Here is a 25212-nt window from a genome sequence, read left to right as displayed (position 1 = left end):
TATCACTAATAATAGGATAAAGGAAAACAAAATAGATTGGAGAAGAAAGTTTAATTTCAGTCCCGAATTGGGCATTTAAAGTAAAATAACATTTATATACAAGAAGACAAAATGAAAAACCTCGAAAAGTCTTGCGCAACAGTAGTAATAAATACTTTGAAATTTTTCTGAAAATATAAAAGAACCTCCTGCTAAAGGACCAAACATGATGCAGAAATTGAGATTCAAATATTTAGGCTAGAATAACTCCAGCATTATCAAGATACTCAAATTCAATCAGATATATGTAGTAGTGTCGTTAAAAATCGTGAATCACTTGGATCCGCGCTGCCATGATAAACCGCAGCGGGCATTTTGAATTTGAATGAAATTATCCTCTGTAAATAAAAGCAAACACTGGCCATTCAAATAAAAAAATTACTTTGTTAACACCTCAGACAGAACTTGCCTAATTCCTTTTCAACATCGACTTACTTTTATTGAAAGACTCTATACATAATAAAAATAAATACGTACTAAATTAAATGAAACAAAGTTAAATGCCGAACATCTGATGAGACACCTTCGCCGAAAAAAGAAAAACGAATTAAAAACCGGTCTGTTTTCGGAGGACTTAGTTCCGCCAAACGACACCCGCTCGCCCCCCGCCGTCGCCGACCCCTACCCACCTCCTCCTTCTCCGCCACCATGCCATCTCTTCCTCGCGCCTCTCCAACTGGCGGGCCGAACAACGCGATTGTACGCGTCTAATTACTCAGCAAATTACAGTAATGATTCGCAAACTTCGTCGACAGACTAAGCCAATTAAAATTAATGATTTAGATTCGATTACTAAACTAATTCGATGCGATTTAATTTTGCCACACCACACCCCTCCGCGCTTGCCCGCCAGCTGTCTTTCTCTCTCGCTCTATCTCCCGCTCTCTCGTCCTGCTTAACTTTATTTAATTAAGGCCCTGAGCTGCTTTTGTTCACTGCAAAATAAAAACAGGAGAGATACGGTCGATTAAATTTGAACTTGAACACTAGCAAATCGAGTAAACAAGCATCCATATTACCGAAAGCACCAACTAGAAATAGAGCTTTATATTCGTATTGGATGAAGTTGTAATTCAGCTATTGAGTAATAAATTTTAAATATCTTAGATAAATACGTATAAAAAATAATGTATAGTGTTAAAAAAAGTATCTTTTTATGAATACGTCAACCAAACAGTTCATCATTCATCTAGACTTTAACTCATTTGTTATTGTTGAAATTTCAAATCTTTGAACGTTATTTATTAACTCATTGATTTTCTGAGTTTAAAGATTATAAAGTAATTCATATCTTTTAGACTATTCTTCAGTATAAAGTTGACTTTAGCACAATATATTTATATAATAATTAGAAATATCTATATAACGAATAATGTATTAGTCATATTGTTTGTTTCAGAAAGATTCATAATATATATATATATATATATATATATATATATATATATATATATATATATATATATATATGTTTATGTGTGTGTGTGTGTGTCTTTCTCTCTCCCTCTATCTCTCGCTCTCTCATCCTGCTTAACTTTATTTAATTAAGGCCCTGAGCTGCTTTTGTTCACTGCAAAATAAAAACAGGAGAGATACGGTCGATTAAATTTGAACTTGAACACTAGCAAATCGAGTAAACAAGCATCCATATTACTGAAAGCACCAAATAGAAATAGAGGTTTTTATACGTATTGGATGAAGTCGTAATTCAGCTATTGAGTAATAAATTTTAAATATCTTAGATAAATACTTATAAAAAATAATGTATAGTTTTTTAAAAAGTATCTTTTTATGAATACGTCAACCAAACAGTTCATCATTCATCTAGACTTTAACCCATTTGTTATTGTTGAAATTTCAAATCTTTGTACATTCTTTATTAACTCATTGATTTTCTGAGTTCAGGGATTATAAAGTAATTCATATCTTTTAGACTATTCTTCAGTATAAAGTTGACTTTAGCACAATATATTTATATAATAATCAGAAATATTTATATAACGAATAATGTATTAGTTATAATGTTTGTTTCAGAAAAATTCATAATATATATATATATATATATATATATATATATATATATATATATATATATATATATATATATATATATATATGTGTTTGTGTGTGTGTGTGTCTTTCTCTCTTCCTCTATCTCTCGCTCTCTCTCGAAAGCACCAACTAGAAATAGAGGTTTTTATACGTATTGGATGAAGTCGTAATTCAGCTATTGAGTAATAAATTTTAAATATCTTAGATAAATACTTATAAAAAATAATGTATAGTTTTTTAAAAAGTATCTTTTTATGAATACGTCAACCAAACAGTTCATCATTCATCTAGACTTTAACTGATTTTTTATTGTTGAAATTTCAAATCTTTGTCCATTATTTTTAAGTGTGCACAAAATATGTGTCTCTCCATTATTAACTTAGCAATTTGAGTCTTATTCGGTCTTTTTAACTATCAACACTATTTTCGTCACCTGCTATGTATATACAGAATATGTACAATAGTAACAAATTATACAGGAAAATATGCAATACACTTTACACAACGTTTAGTTAAGTTAGTAAAATACAATAGATTAAAGGAGACAGAACAAAGAACATAAGAGATAACAAAGATGCGACACAACCATACACCATTCTAAAATTTTGCTATTTCGTCAGTAAGTCTAATTTATATAAAGTTCCTGAAGTATTATATTTGAAAAAATTCTATATTCTTACACAATTTTACCTATTTTTTATTAACTACCTCTTATATAAGGTATACTACAATCTTAATTTACAAATTACTATATTATTACTGTTCTGCTGTACTACCTGTTATGTTTTAGGGCGAAATCTTGGATGACTTCGTAAATACTTTTGATTTCGAGATTATCATGCAGTTTTGTGTTGGTTAAAATTTTGCAAATAACTAATTGACTATACATTTAGAAAGTGGCCAAGAGAGGGATGGACCAACACTATATAATTTTTCAGATACCTGCTACTCTAGGAAAATATCATTCTGAATAGACTGTGAAGAATTCTTTGTGTGGTATCTTAGGGAATCTTTCCTAAGAAATGCCAGTGTGAGGGGAAGAGAGTTTTGTAGTTTTTACAAAAATTTTTCACAAAACAATGGATAACATGATACAAAAACTATTGTCATATTATTAAATCAGAAAAAATAAAATCATCGACACCTGCAGTTGTATTAGTGGTACTGAACGAAGAAGTATATGTTTGAGACAAAACATTTCTTTAGTCACGAACTTCCTTTGCGTACTCTAGGTAATATAGGTGGTTTGTCCTTGAATATGCTTTATAATTGCAATGTTATTCGGTAAAAGGTATTACAAAAGACTTAAAACTCATGTACTTACATCACTGCTGTACGAAATGATGTATAGACTAAGTAATTTGTATAATTATAACACGGATTTGAAAGTATTAGGAAACGGGGCAAGCCCAAAAATATTTGTAGGTATTAAAACGAATTTTAATTCGTATGTTATATCAATTAAAATATTTTAAATTATACACGTTTACCAACGGTAAAAGAAGTATTGAGAACATTTATATTAATTTAGAAAATTGAAACGTGAATATGATTAATTAATATATCTCTGTAATATATAACACTACTGGGATAAAACGTAAATATCGTGATTTAATTTCATAATTAACAGATCTCCATTTCATTATTTGAGACCAATTGTTAAGATTATCATTCCAGCCCAGTAACTGATATAATTGGATTGATTTGATTGATTGTTCTTTATCGAATTGTACAGTATTGTGTATAGATAATCACTATTACAAAAAATCACAAACATGAAACGCATTCGCCTCCTGGTAGGATTATGATACTTGACTATTGCAGCAGTAGAAGGACCGTCCTGTCTCCTTGATAACTGCGACTTATCCAAGCCGGGTAAACCCATATTGAAAATATTAAAATACAAAACAGCAATATAATGGATGTCTGTCTGCTTTGTAATTAAATTACCAATATTATAGTATTTTTAGTTCAAAAATACACATTATAATCCCTTAACAGGTCAATTGAAAAGTCTCCGGCCTGGCACATAGATGACGCCACCTGAATTAAGTCCATACGTTTTTTAGTTAGCCCAAACCCTCAATAGATGCGTGTATACATTTAACAGTTGTCGGATCATTAGTTTGTGAATTATAGCATTTTTAGTGAAGCAACTTTTGTTATTGTGAAAAAATGGATAAAAAGGAATTTCGCGTGTTGATAAAATATTGCTTTTTAAAGGGAAAAAATACAGATGAAGCAAAAACTTGGCTTGAAGCCGAGTTTCCGGACAGTGCTCCAGGAAAATCAACCACCAAGGACTGGTATGCTAAGTTTAGACGTGGTGAAATGAGCCGAAGACGGTGAACGCTGCGCATGCCCAAAAGAGGTTGTTACCGATGAAAACATTTAAAAAATTCACAAAATGATTTTGAATTACCGTAAATTGAAACTGAATGAAATAGCAGACGCTCTAAATATATCAACTAAATGTGTATATCATATCATTCAAGAATATTTGGGTCTGTGCAAAGTCGGTGCCGCGCGAGCTCACTTTTGATTAAAAACAACGATGAGTTGATGATTCAGAGCAGTGTTTAAAACATGGCTCCATCATTTCACTCCGAAGTCCAATCGACAGTCATCTCCAAAGCGTGGGAAAACGCTACAGTTGACCGGCAAGGTTATAGCGTATGTGTTTTGGGATGCGCATAGAATAATTTTCATTGACTACCTTGAAAGTGGACGGATCAACAGCGACTATTACATAGCGTTTTTGGACCGTTTGAAGGACGAAATCGCCGAAAAATGGTCGCATTTGAAGAAAAAGAAAACGATGCTTCACCAAGACAATGCACCGTGTCAAAAATCCATGAATTGGGCTTCGAATTGCTTCCTCAACCACCGTATTCTCCAGATCTGGCCCCTAGCGTCTATTTTCTGTTCTCAGATCTCAAAAGAATGTTCGCTGTTAAGAAATGTCCATCGAATGAAGAGGTGATCCACGAAACTGATACCTGTTTTGAAGCAAAGGACAAGGAAAAGTTGGAGGGTCGCTGTAATCAGTGTATCACCCTTGAAAGGAATTGTGTTGAATAAAAAAACCAATTTCGACAAAAAATATGTTTTACTATGGTAGACCGGGAACTTTTCAATTGACCTGTCAATGACGATCTTGCAACATCGTTTCGCGCCTATCGTCAATGTTTTATGACAGCAACAACTTATTTTGGATAACCTTCACCATTTTCGTTCATGAGCAAACTGCAGCTACGAAAAGATTCATACTAATATACCAAAGTTTCACAGTGAAAAATGATTATGTCTTGATAATCCACGTCGAAAATAATCGCACGAAAATGTTCAAGAGTTAACTCCATTTTCTCACTCAGAAAATGTTGAAGTTATTGTAAGCAAAAAAGTTGTGCTAAAAAACGTCCTTTGAAGAAGATTATGGATATAAAAATTAAAAATTACAATCTAAAACCACAGATGGAGCCTAAGAACATTTACTTTATTATTACTGCCAAGGTTCAAAATTTAAATAGCAACCCTATTATTTCGACTTTATGTTAACACATTAGGCCGTGTTTTTAGATGTCGAAAAACGTAGTGCCATTTTGGAGCCAATTGCTCGTTTGCTCAATGTTACGCAGTTGACTGATTCTCACGCCACTGATTGTTTCAAAAGCTTGGTCAGGGTGGTCGGTGTCCAGAAGTGCACCGTTAACACTTCTGCAAACCGTAAGATAATAAAGAAGCTAGTGTAGCGAAATTCGAGAAACTCTAAGTCAGCGAAAAAAGTCGCCCATAAGAGTGGCATAAGCAAGTCGTCAATACTTCGAATAGCCAAATAGTTCCGCTTCTCACAGATGAGTACCCCTCATTTTTGTGAATCTATCATGTATTTCTTGTGACGTTATTTCGGCGTCTTTTAATTTATGTGACCACTTCTTCTTCATTTATTGCCTGTGAATTTGGGTTGGATTTTAAGGGATTTTGAAAGATATATATTTATTTATTATTAATATAATTCAATATTTTATTACAAATAACTTCGAATCGTGACCGAGACGATATATATAAGTCGTACAAAGTGAGCACCAACTAAAAATATTTAGTTTCAATAAATAAAAATAACGGCCACCAATTACGTTCCACAAATCGGATCCCATCCGACGCCACTGCCTTCTCCCCCGTCGGCCGACCAATCAATACAAAGTTAATTTACAACAGAAGCGAAGCTAATTGAAAATACATCCCACTCCTGACCAAAACACGACAAAGTTTATTTACGGCGCATTTCAGAAGTTTGCAACATCAATTAAACAACTAATGAGCTAATTAAATGAGTATTCAGTCCAATAATACGCCAGAGATTATTATTAACTCAATACATGAGATAATTACCGTTTTCCGAAGCGAAAGAGTTTGTTTAATTAAGGCCGAAAGAAAAGTTCTAATTCTTCAAAGATTATTGCGAACTGCCGTTATTTAGTCGCCAATCACACCTAATCGTTATAGAAATTCGAATCGAATAAGCCTTGAATCGCAACATGTTGATTCCAAATGGTATTATTTGAATACCATTTTATTTTATATTAGCTTAATAGTAGTATACCAGGTGTACCGGAAAGTCTTTACCGATATTTCTAGCACATAGAAAAAACATAGCACAGAGAAAAAACCTAATATCAACAACACAGTTTGGGTTAATTAACAAGCAGTGAACAATTGACCAGGTCCACAGAATAACAGATGTTATTAAAAAAGCCTACGAAAGTAAAAATGTATGCTCAGCTATATTTTTAGATGTAGCACAAGCTTTCGATAGGGTTTGGTTTGAAGGCATATATATTTTCGACGTGCAAGGCAAAGAACATTACGTCCCCCAGGCCTAAAGTTGCCATTCAAGAACGTTTACAGAAGCAGCTCGATCATGCGGTCAAGTGGTTCAAATTCTGGAGGTTGCAAATCAACCCCCTGAAAACCCAGGCCATCATTTTCCATAAGAAGCGTTACGCACAGCGCGTCTCGCAACTTAAGATCGACACCGCAACAGTTCCTCCATGGCTGGATAATGTCACGTACCTAGGTCTCCACTTTGACCGACGGTTCGGTTGGCATTCCCAAATCCGCAAACCAATCCAGAGAGGCTCGGGGATAGCAAACCCATTCTCTGATCTGCCCTTCTAGCATACTTCCCATCTCCATCAAATGCTTATTTCACAAGATGTTAATTCGGTCCGTACTCCTCTACGGATCTAATGTCTACTTCAAGTTTGTTACACCCAACCAGGTGAAACGGCTTCAAGTTTTCCAAAATAAGCTCCTCAGGAGAATCTTAAACATTCCATTGTTTGTTACAAATAATCAAATTCACAGAGAAACTGACACTCCGGAAATCAAGCACTTCATATCTTTATCCCTCCACTAACAACAAGGCAGGTCAAGCTGAAACAAGCTCATCCGTCGCTGAAGTCACAACGTTTGCCTCCAAGCGATAGCATCCATCCAATCCATCGTGTGTTAACTCAAGTTTGCGAATCTATACTTAGTTTCACTATCTGTTTTTTCGCTGGGTCTTCGTACCCAATAACGGTTGCTTGGTTGGCGAGTAACATGTTTCCCAGTTTAACAAAAATGTTCTGGTAAACTAAAAAATGTGAAGATACAAAACTACAAGAGTCATTGGATGAAGACCCAACCCAAATTCAAAAACAATTGACAGCAGCGTTGAATGTGGACCAAAAAACGATTAGCGACTGATTACGAAAAATGGGAAAAATCGGAAGATGTGTACCACATCAATTGAATAACGTGTAAATCGAAAATCCAAAAATCGTCTGTCAAATTCTGCTTCAAAGGTATGGTCGGAAATCATTTCTGCATCGAATAGTGACGATGAAAACGTGAATTTATTTTGGAAATCCTGGAGTGGCGCGGTGTATTAAGAATAGTGATAGCTACCTACAAGAAATATAAAGCGAAATCGGTCAAAGAAGAGTTGAAAGCACTTAGATGGGAAATATTACCGCACCCGCCGTACTCCCCAGACCTTGCTCCGTGCGACTGTCAAATTCTCACATCAATCGGATGCGCTTATATAGCAGCGAATGTTAGAAAAAGGTTCGATGAGTGATTTTGCTCAAAGGACAAACAGTTTTTTTGAGATGGCCTTCATAAATTCTCTGAAATATGGGCAAGATGTTTAGAATCAAATGGTCTAACTTTGTATAAACATTTTTCCATTTTCTTGAAAATGAGGTAGTTTTTTCCGAAAAAAAAAACGGACTTTCGGTATATCTTAATAAATTGAATTGTAATACTACCGAAAAATTGTTTATAATCAAAAAATACCTTTTGTACCACTTAGTGATGTATACCTGTTACGTTTATAGTATATTCCCTCTTGCTCCTTGCATAAATTTCTATCACATATTTCTGTCTACTTGCTTCGGGCGAGGATTTTCCCCTTTTCTGAAGTATTGCTGTAATATATTCATGCCTAGGTGGCCTAGGTCGCCCTCTGATTTTTGTAACATTCATCCTTACTTGCATCCTGTCCTTGCTTCCCATATTCTCTTTACCTATTTTGTGTCCTCCATGGGCTCTAAGTGTCCCCATTAACTCGGTTGTCTCCTTTCTATGTACTCTTCCACTAATTCTATATTGAGGTATTTTCTTATTTCTTTACTTTTCATCCGGACCCTATTTGTTACACCCCTGACTTTTCTGGTAGATATTTCATTTCTGCTGCTTGTATCTTACTTTTTATCTCTCTTTGACAATACCCAATGTTTTGTATACCTCTATTTTGTTTCATTAGTACATTAGCTATATATATGGAAGTACAAATTCACGTTTTTTTAAGTTCTTAATTAAATGCATTTACTTGTTCTAATTTTACACCTTCTCGTTGAATATTTGTTACTTCTGACTCTTCCTTCACAATAGTTTTCATTCATTATCATTATGTATTCTGTCAATATGATATTCTATTTAAAATTGTCTGTAGGTGTTCTCGCCTGTAAGTTATAAATATTACACACTTGGAGATAACCCTATAGAAAATAGTCGATTGTGCTATAGCACTAATAGTCTAATATCTAGGATCTAATAATGTACAAGGATACATTATTTATAGAGACAAGAAAATCACAACTGGATAGGTCGGAACAAATTGCAGAAAGGAGTATTTTTTATCTAAACTTTTTGCCACTACAAAGAACCTTAGGCAGAAACATCAGGATAATATTAGATGTACCCGTGTTCTTCAATCATTGGTAGAGAAAATAAATGTTCCTAGCTGCTATGTCATATGCAATAAGTTTTCTGTTACTAAACTGTGATCGATATTCATTCGCTTCATTGGCTCATAGTGAATATAAAATCAATTGAAATTTTTATATAGCATATTAATTTCAGTTAGATAACTTAAGGTAAATAGATTACATCAAGAATGATAAAATAACAAATAGATAATTATTCGAGTATTTTCTTTAAAATGTATTGCACACACAAGAACAACCAAATACTGTTTTGTTGAAATGCAACTCTTAAGTTTCAAAATTATACATTTAGTTATATATATTTATATATGAAGGAGTATAGGATCCGGCATAGAAGAAATAGTAAAAATATTAAAGACCATTAAAAATTTTACATTATTAATAGTCACAACTAATTAATTTACTCACGTTATGGAAAATTTCACCATAGGAGACCGAAAATAAGAATTGGCTTCTCAAACTCAAGCTTGGAAACTCAAACTCTTGGAAACTCAAGACTAGTTTGGATATTGTACAGAAAATGCTGCCAAGAAACAATTTTAAGCATATTTAATTTTAACAAACTCGACTGGTATTATAACAAAACATTCATCAAGAAATACATGGAACTTCCATAGCATGTGTTAGCGACAATATTTTAACGAAGTCTTCAAAGCAACACCATTTTAGAGTTTCCTTTTTACCAAATGGAGCTTCTCTGGATTACACCAACTGAACTAACGTGGACTTTGAACCACAGTCCTCCATACAGTGATTAGTGAGCAGCTTAAACACCATCTTACAAGATATAGGTCGGAGTTTGTTTAGTTTGTTTCTTTAAAAACAAGTTGTATATGCTTTCCTTATAATTTTTGATTTTACAAAACACGTTTAAATTTTTGGACGAAATGAAAATAAAGAAAACTGGAATCAAAAATTAAAAATTAAAATAATAATCAATTAGGTTCGACGCAGCATCATCTAACCCAATCTCCGAAATCGGCCTCGTGGAATAACATGTCTCGAACTGGCCATAACTGAAACCGAAAGGGACCCAGAGAGAATATAGGCCAAAGTAGCGTCGTCGACGGTTAATAGCGTCGTGGCGACCGCTAACGTTATAAAATCACACTCCAGATACGCTAGCGCTTATTTAATGCCGGTTCGTATTGTATGAACGCGCAAACATTTACTCTAACACGAGCGAATGAGTCACTTTATTATCTTTAAACGTACACGGAATTATCTTTCGATGGATGCACGACAATATCTCGCCCTTCCCTGATATTTACCTCAAACATGGTTATTTCAAAAATGATTTCTCTTCTTGTATCTCTTGTATTGATAAAATGGTGTATTTTCAGCTTACATCATATATATACTCTGTTCTAAATAACAGTAAATTCACGTTACCAATATATTTAACGTATTACCTATCGCAATTTGTAAATTAGTTTTAAAATCAGACAATATTTTCCTTCTCATTTTATTCTAGTTAAAAATAGACACAATCTTGTCTAATACGTTCAAACATGTAACCAATTCAGCCTACAAAAGTCATTCTGTTGTCAAATTGCAAAAATCTTAGTGATTGTTGTGACGTAACGGTGTTCTAGCGTTTTGCCTGTTTTAATAAATTTCGGTGCTTGTTATTACACTGATTGAAAATGCCAATGCCATAAAATAATCAGTCAGAAACAGGTTGCATCTTTAATCAATTACTTCGAACAGGAAGGAGATAATGAAGATCCATCTTGCCAGTAAAATTTAGAGGGCCTCTCTAAATCTTAAAAAATCAAAAACGGAAACAACAAATATAGGATTCAAAGAGGTTTAATGGAGCTTACAGATATTGCTTTTAGAAGACTATAGTTTTTAAAAGCATATAACAAAATCCAGGAAGACGTGTTGTTTCTATTTGTGTATTTAGATATAGAGACATGAATACTTCAAAATGGAACATTGGGTCACTCTAGGCAAGGTAATAATAAAAATAGCACAAATACAACAAAAATTAACGGAAAAAGGTAAGCGTTAGAATAATATTTGATTAACTTTTCTTAGTCATAATATATGTCAATTATACATTGCAGATAAATTGTATTTCATGCTGGAAACAGGAATGGTTTTATTCCTGACGCAGACTTATTGTTTTCCTACAGGTCCAAGGATGACTGCTATAGAGAAATGAGCCACAATATGTTTTTGTTCTGGTTTAAGTATCAAACCAAAGTATTCTTAAAGTACTACGGCGAAATCATATGCACAAATGGATAAAGATAGGCTGTATTTAAGAAATTTCTTGCAATACATAAATTAAATTTTGGAGAAACCATAATTAATGTAGGATAATAATGTTTAGAAAATACATAAATATTTACTACAAATATATGAGGAGAGAAGAAATAACAGGTCAATTAAAAAGGCTGGACACATATATGGCATTACTATAATTAAATCCATATGTTTTTTAGTTAGCCCTAACCTTCAAAAGATGCGCGTATAAATTTGACAGCTGTCGGATCCTTAGTTTGTGAAATATAGCTTTTTAAAGGGAAAAAAATACAGTTGAAGCAAAAACTTGGCTTGATGCCGAGTTTCCGGACACTGCCCAAGGTAACTCAACCCTCAAGGATTGGTACGCTAAGTTTAGACGTGGTGAAATGAGCACCGAAGATGGTGAATTCAGTGGACGTCCAAAAGAGGTTGTTACCGACGACAATATTTTAAAAATTCACAAAATGATTTTGAATGACCGTAAATTGAAATTTAATGAAATATCAGACACTCTACAGATATCAACTGAACGTGTACATTATATCATTCACGAATATTTGGGTATGCGAAAGCTCTGTGCAAAGTGGGTGCCGCTGGAGCTCAGTTTTGACCGAAAACAACGACGAATTGATGATTCGGAGCAGTATTTGAAGAGAATCAAGCGTAATAAACCCGAGTTTTTGCGTCGATATGTGACAATGGAAGAAACATGGCTCCATCATTTTACTCCGATATCCAATCGACAGTCATCCGAGTGGACTGCACACGATGAACCCGCTTCAAAACGTGGGAAGACGCAACAGTCGGCTGGCAAGGTTATGGCGTATGTATTTTGGGATGCGCATGGAATAATTTTCATTGACTACCTTGAAAAAGGAAGGACCATCAGCAGTGAGTATTACATGGCGTTATTGGACCGTTTGAAGGACGAAATCGCCGAAAAACGGCCGCATTTGAAGAAAAAAAGTACTGCTTCTCCAAGGCAATGCACCGTGTCAAAATCCATTAATAAGGCTTCGAATTGCTTCCTCATCCACCGTATTCTCCAGATCTGGCCCCCGACGACTATTTCCTGTTCTCGAGAATGATCGCTGGGAAAAGATTTTCGTCGAACGAAGAGGCGATCACCGAATCTGAGGCCTATTTTGAAACAAAGCACAAATCTAATTACAAAAATGGTATCGAAAAGTTTCAGGGTCTGTATATTCAGTGTATCACCTTTGAAGGGAATTATGTTGAATAAAATAAACTAATTTTGCCAAAAAATATGTTTTACTATAGTAGGCCAGGGACTTTTCAATTGACTTGTCACTAACTGTTTTACAGATATAGCAAATGTATTAATGAGAATGCGTAGTTAAATTTATTTTTATCAAGAAATATATATACATATAGTAACAGAAGAAACTGAGGCGAGATAGAGTAATATCTAGATGACTTGACAAAAAAATAATGCAACGAAGGAAACAGTAACTGGACGTAAAAGATAGATATTCTCTGTATTGAAAGTAAAATACTTTACTCAGATATACAATTGTTAATTAGGTGGATTAGGTCTACAGGTGATACCACTACATTAAAAAAGGCTCCTAGAGGTCTACCTAATAGGTGGTGTTTAAATACTGTAAACAAACAGATATTTCGTAAACCTTTATAGTTTTGAAAAACTACAAAATTTACCATGGTAATTATTTGACTATTACTACTTCTATACTATTATTACTTCTATAACAAAATAAAAACGTTTCTACAAAATAATAAAATCAAGGAACAAATCAGCAGACAATAGAAACAAAAAAACCATACGGTCATTATAAAATCAAATTAACATTCAGGAAAAATTATCAGTACGGTCATCATCATCATAAACGAACAACAAAAAAGCCAATGGCAAATATTCAATTGGCGCGCCGTACAATGGCCGACGTTTTTCCGCATCTCTCATCGGCCAGATGTTTCGGCTGACAATTAAATCGCACCGAAGAATGGACGAAGGAAAAAAATAATATATAAAGAAAAAGGTAACGAGGCGTGAAATGGAGGTAACAGAATAACAAACAGGGGGCAACGTGGAATTATCACAATTAGAGAACGCTAAGAATAGGCCCGGGCCGTCTATAACAAACGGCTGGATAACGATGTATCATCGGCGTGCAAAGTGCAAGTCATAACCGTCAATAGTGCGACGTATGTGTGCTTGTGCGTACATGGATAAGCTTATAAATAGGCTCGTTTTTGTTCAATGAGGTACTTGTTCAATAAAATCTAGTTCAAAATTGTTCATACAAAAAAATATGAATAAGAAGTTCCCTAATTTAGTCGTAATAGAAATACTTTTTTCATAGAGGTATATATATATATATATATATATATATATATATATATATATATATATATATATATATATATTATATTATATATTATATATTATATATTATATATATATATATATATATATATATATATATATATATATATATATATATATATTATATATTATATTATATATAGCTTGTGTCCAAATTCCAGTATACTATATTAGTTTGCAGTAATTGTTCGCCTTTGATAGCCTTACACTGCTCTCTAACTATGGAACAGTTCATGGCTTAAAATCTTGAGCACTTTCAATCTTCGCTAAACTATAACAATGGAATGTGTCAATTAACTGTGGAAAGGATCGAACGTACTTCTTTTCTGAATACGTTGCGTATTTCTTTGAAAAATAAATGTGTGCCGCTGAACTGAAAACATTAAAAAGAGAATAACCTTATGGTCGTCCAGAAATACTACACATTGCGGCAGTACTAACATAGACGAAACTCTCAATCCATAACACTCTAGAACTTATCACATATGAAAGCTAAACCTAATTTTTTCCGTACTCCGCCTTTTTTTAAACAGCTTCTAATGTTTACAGGTTATAATGATTTGGGTGCAGAGATTTTGTTTTCCAAACAATAGGTAAAGACTATAGATTCATGTACTGTGTAACTATGTAACTATTTTTATGTTTTATGTTTTTGGTGGGTAAAAATAATATTAAAACCTTGAATAAGCTACAAAGAGTTTCTTGATAAGCGTTATGGAGATTCTGTGTCAAGAAAAGGAGCTATTACTGCTTAGTATGATGAATTTAAATAAGTATGATAAATTTCATGATCTTAAACGATATTAGAAGAGAATTTATTTCGAAGTACATGTCACATTTGGTTGAAGTGGATTCAAAATCAGTATTGAAAATGCTGTGAACATTGTTAACTCTTATTCAAGGCAAATATTATATAATATAGATGTCAACAATATGGATAATAGACAACAATATGGATAAAACTCTGATTCATTGCTGTGGACAGCTGTTGTAGGAGAGAATATCGACGAAAAGTGTGACATTTAAAGTAACTGTTTTTTTTAGTTATGCAAAAAGTTTCTTATATGATGTGTTGGCAACACTGGTCTACTAAAGGTCCTAATAAATAAGAAGCAATTTGATTAAAATAAAAATGTATTATAGACCTAAGACCTTTTCACATTTCTAATTTCGTCGTATCTTTAAAACGACCTGCCCGAAGTAATAAAGGCATTATTAAAAAAATAAATAATTAATTTAATATTACCCTCTGTGTCGTATAAACTTTCACTCAGCTAAACGAAATTAAAATATATTAAACGAAGTCAGAGTTACCTAATATACATTCTCAGAATAAAACATCAAAAATACTTTTATTAACTATATTTAATTACATTTATATTATTAATAACAATAGAAAAATAATAATAGTAGTAAAAATCTATCCTCCGACCTGGTTGGTGCAGTGGTAATGGCGACAGGACCGTCCTCCTACTGCTGCGATTGTGCTGATTTGTGACTGTCCTTAGGCAAGAGTGTAAAATCTGAGAAGGGAAATGATCCCAGTCACGCCGGTAACCAGGCCGGGTAAGACCGGATGTATTCGGGGATCATCTCTAAGTTGGTCGCTCACCAGTCGCCAGGCTTAATGCCTAGGTTTTGGAGCCCACGTTAAACTGTATGTCCAGTCCGGATAAACCCTCGTTAGTAAAAGGAGACTTTAATATATATATATATATATATATATATATATATATATATATATATATATATATATATATATATATATATATATATGGAAAAATCGAATATACTCTGAATATAGGAGACATGATAAATTTAAATAATAAATTTTAATAATTAGTAAGAAATGAGATAAATAAAAAACTGAAGCATATAAGCTTATATTCAACCTTGATAAATATAGAGAAAAAAAACTGTTTCCATACATAACAAAAGTAAAACAAATAATATTGAAATGGTAGAAAAAAAAGACCCAAATTGAAGGTGAAACTTGAATTTTAAAACAAAAAGGTTACTCTGAGCCCTAATAGGGGAAGATGCAAATAATTTTTTTTCTCCCGAATACGATCTTCAGCTTGAGCATGAGCTCTACGCTACTAAGCTAACTCAGCTGTTAATAACAGTTAATTGCAGTACTACGTTTCAATTTTTTGTAGATGAACAATGGTATATTCAGTTGCAAAAGAAAAATTGATATATGCGAACATTTTATTCTAATATAGATTAACAAAAATATTTCCACAAGTGGCCTTTTCAGATTCATAACATAAACATTAACCAATGCATTTTGAATTTTAGAAATCTCAATTTGATGTTTAATAAACACAATAAATGGAAAAGTTATTCTTGGTTAAAAGCTCTGGTTCTGAAGACCATTATTATTATACCATTGTACTGAAGGTATTTGTAAAAATAGTTTTTAGGATTACTTTTATATTGAATGTTCTGTGGATTTGTAAAAGGGAATGGAATAATAGCACCACAAATGTTTCATCGTATTTTAATATATTAATTGCTATTTTTAAATAACATAGTATAATAAATATAAATAGTACAATACGACTTAAACAAAACCTCAAAACTAGAGATGTTCAATAACCATAACTACTAAATAAAATGCAAACGTATACCTAATCATTGAAAAATCTAAACAATGACGAACCTAAAAATTATCGTACAATAACTATTTAGGAATATTACCACGTTCAACTTTTCTCCCGTGAGGCGATTTCTTCGATCGTTAATTATTTGCCCAGATTTTGAAAAAACGCGTTCCGAGGGGACAGATGTTGCGGTTATACAGGAATATTTTACGTTTAATTGATATAATTCAAGTAGTTTCATTTCATGGGTTTGCCTAAAATCCAATGGGTTTTTTAAACATCCAATAAATGAAATTTCCAAATACTGCTAAATCTGTAAAGTTGCTGCAGTACTTGGAGTAATTACTTCTTCCATTCTAGTCATTTTTTTATCAAAGTATCTACAGATGTCAATACATTCTTGATCAGTAGTTGTGTCTTGAATTTCGAGTTGTGGAACTATATTTGTATTTTTTGAAGTTGAAAGAATGGAAGATACCCCTTTTCTGATAAGTTTTTTTATCGCCTCAGCATTATTTGCAATACCAAATCCTACTTTTTTAAATCTAGGATGTGAAAATGTGGATTACCTGTATATCGTGTTCATTTCTAAAATTGCCAGTCTTTTATTGATGACATCTAATAGACAATTTTGTATTTTTTCCCCATTCACTTGTGAAAATCCTGGATTAGATGGAATATTTCAGTGCTTTTATTAACAGTATAATTAAAGACATCGTGGGATATCGTTCACCAGATATGGGCTTTAAAAGTTGAATACATTCTGTTGAGATAGTCCATTCGTCAATAAATAAAAACTGTGGTGCTCTTCTTAATAGTCATCAAAATAAATTGTTGAATAGTAGAGTTTTTTTATCAGAAAATGTATTTATTACAAATATTTAATATACTTTATTCACCTCTTTACCGTTAATATTTTTAAAAGAAACTTAACAACTCCTACTGTAAAAAATTCTTTAAATCTTTTGGGATCGATGCAATTTCTGAAACCAACAAACAATAGGCTTCGACGAAAATCGTGAAAGTTTATCAAAAAAGTATTACATATTATACCAGCCCAAAGTATTACCTATTATATCAGTCAAAAGTATCTTACAATTTATCATTTACAATTTAATTATTTTGCCTTAGAAAATTAGCGTTCCAAAATGCTGCTATATTAATTTACAATATATATTTATACACAAGCAAATTACAAAAATACATAAAACCACATATATTACATATAAATCTATATAAGCATAAATTCGGCGCATTACTTTTAGGGTCGCGGCCAGGACGACATAGCCACATTTTTAAAAATCAGCCGAATGAACTAGTAGAAATGAAAATAGTCACTAAAGTAAACGACTGAATCAGTCGATAGTAAATAGCAATAAAATCAGTCGGATCGAAAATAGCGACTGAAAACAATCACTAGTAAAAACAGTCGAACCAAAAATAGCGACTGAAACAGTCGATAGTAAAAAGTAGTCAATTACTAAACAGTCGATAGTCGATTTCAGTCGATTGTTCCCAACACTAAAACATACTCAAAGGGGAAACATATAACAATAAAATATGACAGCTACTCTATTACTAAAGATCAACTCTTAGATGTAAAACTGTGACATTAATTGTAAGAAGGATAATTTCGAAATTGTTTTATTCTTATATTCAAAAATTTACACCTAATTGTAATTTTTCTCAAAATTGATCTAAAAATCTAATATATGTTTCGGAAAGAATTGAAAAACAAGAATTAACACACATTAGGCCTGTGGCAAAACCAGAAATGCCAAATAAAGATATTCGAATAGCAATTTGGAATGCTAATGGAATCCAGCAACATCAGGCTACCCTTCAAGTATTCCTAGATATGCAAAAGATAGATATTTGCCTAATATTAGAAACCCATTTGACAAAAGAATCCTTTATAAAATTTAGAGGATATAAAACTGTGACATTAATTGTAAGAAGGATAATTTGGAAATTGTTTTATTCTTATATTATTTTAATTAATATCATATGTGATGAATTTCATTATAAATATTGTCAAAATGAGTTTTAATGATATAACATATTTTAAAATTATTCTCTTTACTCCACTATGTCAGAACATGACTAAGTTTGTATAAAATGTGTAAGTAAAACTTAGTATTCAAATCATCAATAAATTTCTGGTCCTTCGAACATCAATCGTGGCAAATTATTTTCATCCGAAGAGCCATAATGCCAGGAAATCTTCGGACCAAAAAAAAACAGATAACCACGAATATGTTTCGGATTATTCCCGGTATAATCCAATATCAGCGCGGGGCCTGACCCGAACTTTTCCCGCTTTTCCTTTTATGTATTTTAAGCGTCTTACGTTTACAAATGTAATTTCTCACGGCGTGATATGACCAAAGTTTTTCTCATATTTCTCTCTCCTCGCCCGCGCTTTAATAAAAGCTGGCACCCATAAAATCCCGCCCGTATTTTTAATTATTTTTCGACGCCGCCAGGATATATATTTTTCGAAAGTAATTTTCTTTAATTTTCTACGAAATTACCTTCTTATGTTTTAATTAGAGTTTTTATTAAAACCGACACTTTTCCCGTCGGCCGCTCCGCACCCCGGATAGTTGCCAAGTCGTCTCGTCGCAATTTTAAGTTTGATTAAAGAATTCGTCATCGTTTTCTAGATTAATCCGCGTTTTACACCTCTATTTATTTGCATATTTTGATAGATTTCAATATACCTATAACAATAATCCTTGATTATGAGTTAGAAATAGAGCAATAGGAAAACAAAACATAGAAGAAGCCTAATAGATTGGTGTATTAATCGATTTCGAAATGCTTTGATCGACAGTTAAATATCGGAGATTGAAACGTCGCGATGTTTTGGCTCAAAACAGATGATCCACCATAACTTTTAGCAATGTCACAAGGATTCGTCATTTACTCATGACGAAAAAGGAGCTAGTCAGGATGGTAAATATTACCGAAGAATAACTATCCCATCAAGTTTTTAAAAAGACTTTGCACATTCATGGAACACTCACAAGCTTTTCCCGTCGGCCGCTCCGGCCCCCGGATAGCTGCCAAGCCGTCTCGTCGCAATTTTAAGTTTGATTAAAGAATTCGTCATCGTTTTATAGATTAATCCGCGTTTTACACCTTTATTTATTTGTATATTTTGATAGATTTCAACATACCTAAAACAATAATCCTTGATTATGAGTTAGAAATAGAGCAATAGGAAAACAAAACATAGAAGAAGCCTAATAGATTGGTGTATTAATCGATTTCGAAATGCTTTGATCGACAGTTAAATATTGGAGATTGAAACGTCGCGATGTTTTGGCTCAAAACAGATGATCCACCATAACTTTTAGCAATGCCACAAGGATTCGTCATTTACTCATGACGAAAAAGGAGCTAGTCAGGATGGTAAATATTACCGAAGAATAACTATCCCATCAAGTTTTTAAAAAGACTTTGCACATTCATGGAACACTCACAAGCTTTTCCCGTCGGCCGCTCCGGCCCCCGGATAGCTGCCAAGCCGTCTCGTCGCAATTTTAAGTTTGATTACAGAATTCGTCATCGTTTTCTAGATTAATCCGCGTCTTACACCTTTATTTATTTGTATATTTTGATAGATTTCAACATACCTAAAACAATAATCCTTGATTATGAGTTAGAAATAGAGCAATAGGAAAACAAAACATAGAAGAAGCCTAATAGATTGGTGTATTAATCGATTTCGAAATGCTTTCATCGACAGTTGAATATCGGAGATTGAAATGTCGCGATGTTTTAGCTCAACACTGATGATCCACCATAACTTTTAGCAATGCCACAAGGATTAGAAACCTCATTTACTCATGACAAAAAAGGAGCTAGTCTAGGAGCTAGGTAAATATTACCGAAGAATAACTATCCCATCAAGTTTTTAAAAAGACTTTGCACATTCATGGAACACTCACAATTGCATTTTCGATACTTTGAGGTCAATGACGAAAAACAGATCAAAAAAGTTCAGTGACAATGAATTGAAAGTCTCATTAGACGAAACCATAGATCAAGCTCTCAAAGAATTATCAGCCAACTATCTCCATCGAGATTTCATTGCTTTTCAGGAAAAAAGAAAGAATTTTATGTGATATATTGTGACTTTTTTTTTGATAACATCTTTATTAGATACTCTTAGTAGAATTTTAATTATAAATTAATGTATAACTACATTTGTACTGGATTAATTCACAAACAAGACAAGTGCGAGAAAATACATCAATATGTATTCCTCAATTATAAAATTATAATAACTTAAGCTATAGTTTACACTAAAGGTATACACTTTATATAATTTCGTATGGTTTGGTTCGCTTCAATCTTCTGACATCTTGCGCGCTGTCCAGCAGTTATATTACTTCCATGTTAGTATGATTTAATAAACTTCTTTCGTGTTTCAAGGCGAAATCTTGAATAACTTCGCAAATACATCTGATTTCCAGGTTATCGTGCAGTTACTCGTTGGTTACGCCGCGATAGGCATCGGTAAACAATCGAAGAACCTTGTTTTGACAGCATTATATGACTAGTTGATTTGAATGTTAAGAGCAAACCCATATTTGCACCTAATAGGTCCAAATTGGCTTTATAATTGTCCTATAGATCAACCTCTTTAATTTTAGAACAAATTGAGATTATCTTTCGACTAACCAGTATAGTTGTTTTATTTTGGTTCTAATTTGTCTTGCGTTTTGTTTAACATGATGTTTATATTATGACTGGAGATGAAAAGTGCATCTACTATGACTAACCCGAGCCTAAAAAGTCATGGGTTAGTGGAGGAAAGGCATCCACAATGACTCCTCTTTACCAATCTAATCTTCGCTGATACCTGTCTCAAAGCTTTAAATATTATTTCCGATATAGTTCACACTATATGATCATACTGCTTTAGGATAAATTAGGAAATATCAATTTAAATTTCAATAACATAACCGGATGTCGAATGGATGAGCAACTGAACAAATTCTGGACTCTTTGGAAACTTACTTTGACAATTTGTATAGACCTATTATTAGTATTTCAGAATATTTCAATACGAATTATTTCGTATTGCTATCGGAGATCATGCTCAAATTGAAATTATTAGATGTAAAGTCTACATTTGAGGAAGAAATTCAATGTGCGTCGGAGGAAATGTGAACGAATTCCTCACGGACGTTTAAATTAACCCATTAAAACGTAACTACACGTTATGTTACCCAAGACTTGGACACCAAGAAGGGCACCCTTGGTAAAAGGCATTTCTACAGAACCTACAGCAATGTCGCGATATCGAGAACCAGTGAGAGTAACCAGCCTTTTTTCACAAACAAAAATTTACACCTAATTGTATTTTTTCTCAAAATTGATCTAAAAATCTAATATATGTTTCGGAAAGAATTGAAAAACTAGAATTGACACACATTAGGCCTGTGGAAAAACCAGAAATGCCAAATAAAGATATTCGAATAGCAATTTGGAATGCTAATGGAATCCAGCAACATCAGGCCACCCTACAAGTATTCCTAGATATGCACAAGATAGATATTTGCCTAATATTAAAAACCTATCTGACAAAAGAATCCTTTATAAAATTTAGAGGATATAAATTTTATTCTACCATACATCCAGCTAACACCGCAAGAGGAGAAAGTGCAATAATAATAATTAAAAAAAAATGCCACCATCAAGGATCTGGACTCAGTACAGCAGAAAACTAGGAAACAGCAGTAAGGTTAAATCAAGCAGATACAGGGTTACAATAGGCCCAATTTATAGTTATTTAAGGTACAATCAGAAAAAGAAAAATTATTTGAGTGTCCTAAGCAACCTGGGAAAAAAATTGCAATTGGAGATAATTTCAACACACTTGTGATAGATATTCCACATATGGAGAATATTACGATCGCTACACTTGCTGATGATGCTGCGATTATACCTGTCGGAGACAGTAGTGAAAAAACCACACGAAAATTACAACAATTATTTCACCAGAGACTGAGATAGGGCCGATGGATCCTCCTAGTTATATTACCTAGATTTAAGATATCATAAAGACAAATTGTAGGTTAGCCTAAAACGGCTAGTAACAATGTAATAATTAAATAATAAAAAAAACTTAAACTTTATGAATAAATTAATATAACATATAATTAAAAAACACCTGTTGTACTTTGTAGTAATATGTGGTGTAGATTTGTTATGTTCAGTGTCAAAATCATGGCCTTTTTTCGATTTCCACTTCTCTTGTCCATTATGTATACCATCCGTCCTTGCTACTTCACTGTTGATATTTCCGAGAATGTATAATTTTCCTTTAGGAGCATCATTTATCTATAGTTTATTCAAAGTAGCAGTGAATATTGAACTATAATGTTAAAATAAATGATATTTTTTAACATGTTTGATTCATTATTTCATGGGCATTAGAATACTGTAATACATAAAAGCTAAAAAAACTAAAAGTTAAAGTTAAATGACTTGAGTTCACTCCTACTTTGGATAGACTATATGTTAGATATTCCCAAAACCTTTATTTGTTAGCAGTCATATCGTCATGACTTAGAATGTACACTATTATTATACTTTTGTTTCAGTGACTTCTAGTATACTCAACCCAACCTATTCAAATTCTTCATCCAGTTCACTCTGTTAGGACAAATAGTTATCAGAAAGTGTAGGATCGGTAGAATACGGTGGATGCGGTAGCATTTCCCATTTTAATGTTTTAATGTCAAGTACATTTCCACCAGTTTTAAAACACGCTCGACTCAAATGCATCAATTATCATTTATAGCATTCCCCATTGATGATATTAGTAGGTTTAAGCAACTCATGTATGCCACCCAAGCAGATCCCGCCAAATACAGAGCATTAGTTTGGGGTCATGTATATTTGAGTGTGCCATTGACGTCAATGCATTCCTAAATTCATACGACACAAAATCTTCAAGCCTTTGAATCATTCACATATTCTTCCAGCGATTGGAAATGATTTCTGGAAATGATTATTCTCTACAATTCTTCATTATATGGATCATCATCGAGTAATGCTTTGGAATCCTCGTCCACATTTATTTTGCCTGTGTAGAATATTCTTCTCTCTCTATTTCAAAATAACCACTTTTAAAACATCTATACCCGTATCTACACGTTGAAACTGATGGAGCACGGTTGCAAGTTTAAGCTTCAAACAGCACTTGATAAACTTCAGTTCTTTTAATTTGAAGTAAAAAAATTAAACTTATTAAAACTAAACTCTATTCAGTACAAATTCAGACACTTTGAACCCACTGAAAACATTTTTCAAGCCAGTGAGGCGTCAACATGAAGTTGGTTACTAATTTATCCGATGAGATTGACTACACAGTAACACCATCTGTTGAAAATCATTTCAAATTAATTTAGAAGCATAATATTTAACCAAAAACGCGTTTCTCATAGCTGGACTGGAAACTTTTCAGCCGGCGTGCCGTATTCGAAAGACAACGGGGAAGCGACGAGATGGTATTTGAAACAACAAACGGACGTATTTGAAATATCAACATACCGAACCGGTTTCAGGCCCCCTCCCCCGCCCACGGCGGCGTTCTAATTTTTATAAAAATATTTTCGGTTGTAGCAAAACCCTTTCATCCTGACCCGGACCGCCTACGTCTGAGAATATCACACGTACCACGTAACAAATTAAATATATACGCAACTCGACAAAATGCAGGAACTAACGAAGGAATTTCACTAACGAACCGACTAAAGGTGGGGGAGAATGGGGGAGTCGGAGGAGCGGGAAAGCGAGGAGCGCGAGGGGCGGTAGACACCGACCGAACCCGAATTCCGTGAGGGTATATTTCAGTGGTGTAGACAAGTCGCTCGCAAAACGAAAACAACGTGTTTTTGTCTATACTACCTTTAGAAGAACAATTTACTCTCCCTTATCGGTCGCTCTATCTTTCTCCTTACCTTTAGTAATTATTATCTCTCTCCCTGTCTCTTGCCTCGCAGCTTTCATTTATGCTTTAATATTGAAATGCTAATTAACATCGAACAATGGAATAAATACGTAATAGTGTTAGTGATCAGTGAAAATGAAGTTATCAAAAATTCAAAGTTTATAATTAGGCAATTTAGTTATTCAAAATATATTGAATTAGTATATTATTTTAAGTTTCATTGTATTTAAATAAAACATTACGTTATATTTATTAAACCTAATAATACCAATACAACATTCTCTCAAAAAGTACAGGGAAAAATCTGACGCTACTGTCTCTATTTTTGATTCATGTCTGTTTGCAGTACACAAAATATAAAGATATAGAATGGGAACTTAAATGGATACACGCGTAGACATGTTCTGACTATGCATCTGAGTCACTAGTGGACAGAGGTATAAGAACAAGAACTGTCAAATCTACTCATTTCGTTTCTACTTATTATTTTTAATGGCACTTGTTTCATATAAGGTTGATTTTGTAGATTTTAGGAAAAAATAGCTGTAAGTATTTTTGTAGAATGTATTAGTTATGGTAAAAATAACTAAATATGCAATGCAAACTCTTGCATTCAAATACATAATAAAGAGGTTTTCGTTGCAA

This window comes from Rhynchophorus ferrugineus, unplaced genomic scaffold, assembly GCF_030347505.1.
Source record: "Rhynchophorus ferrugineus isolate W39M unplaced genomic scaffold, kcgeb_rfMv2 rfM9, whole genome shotgun sequence".
NCBI classification, from domain to species: Eukaryota; Metazoa; Arthropoda; class Insecta; order Coleoptera; family Curculionidae; genus Rhynchophorus; species Rhynchophorus ferrugineus.
This window is presented reverse-complemented; position numbering follows the sequence as displayed.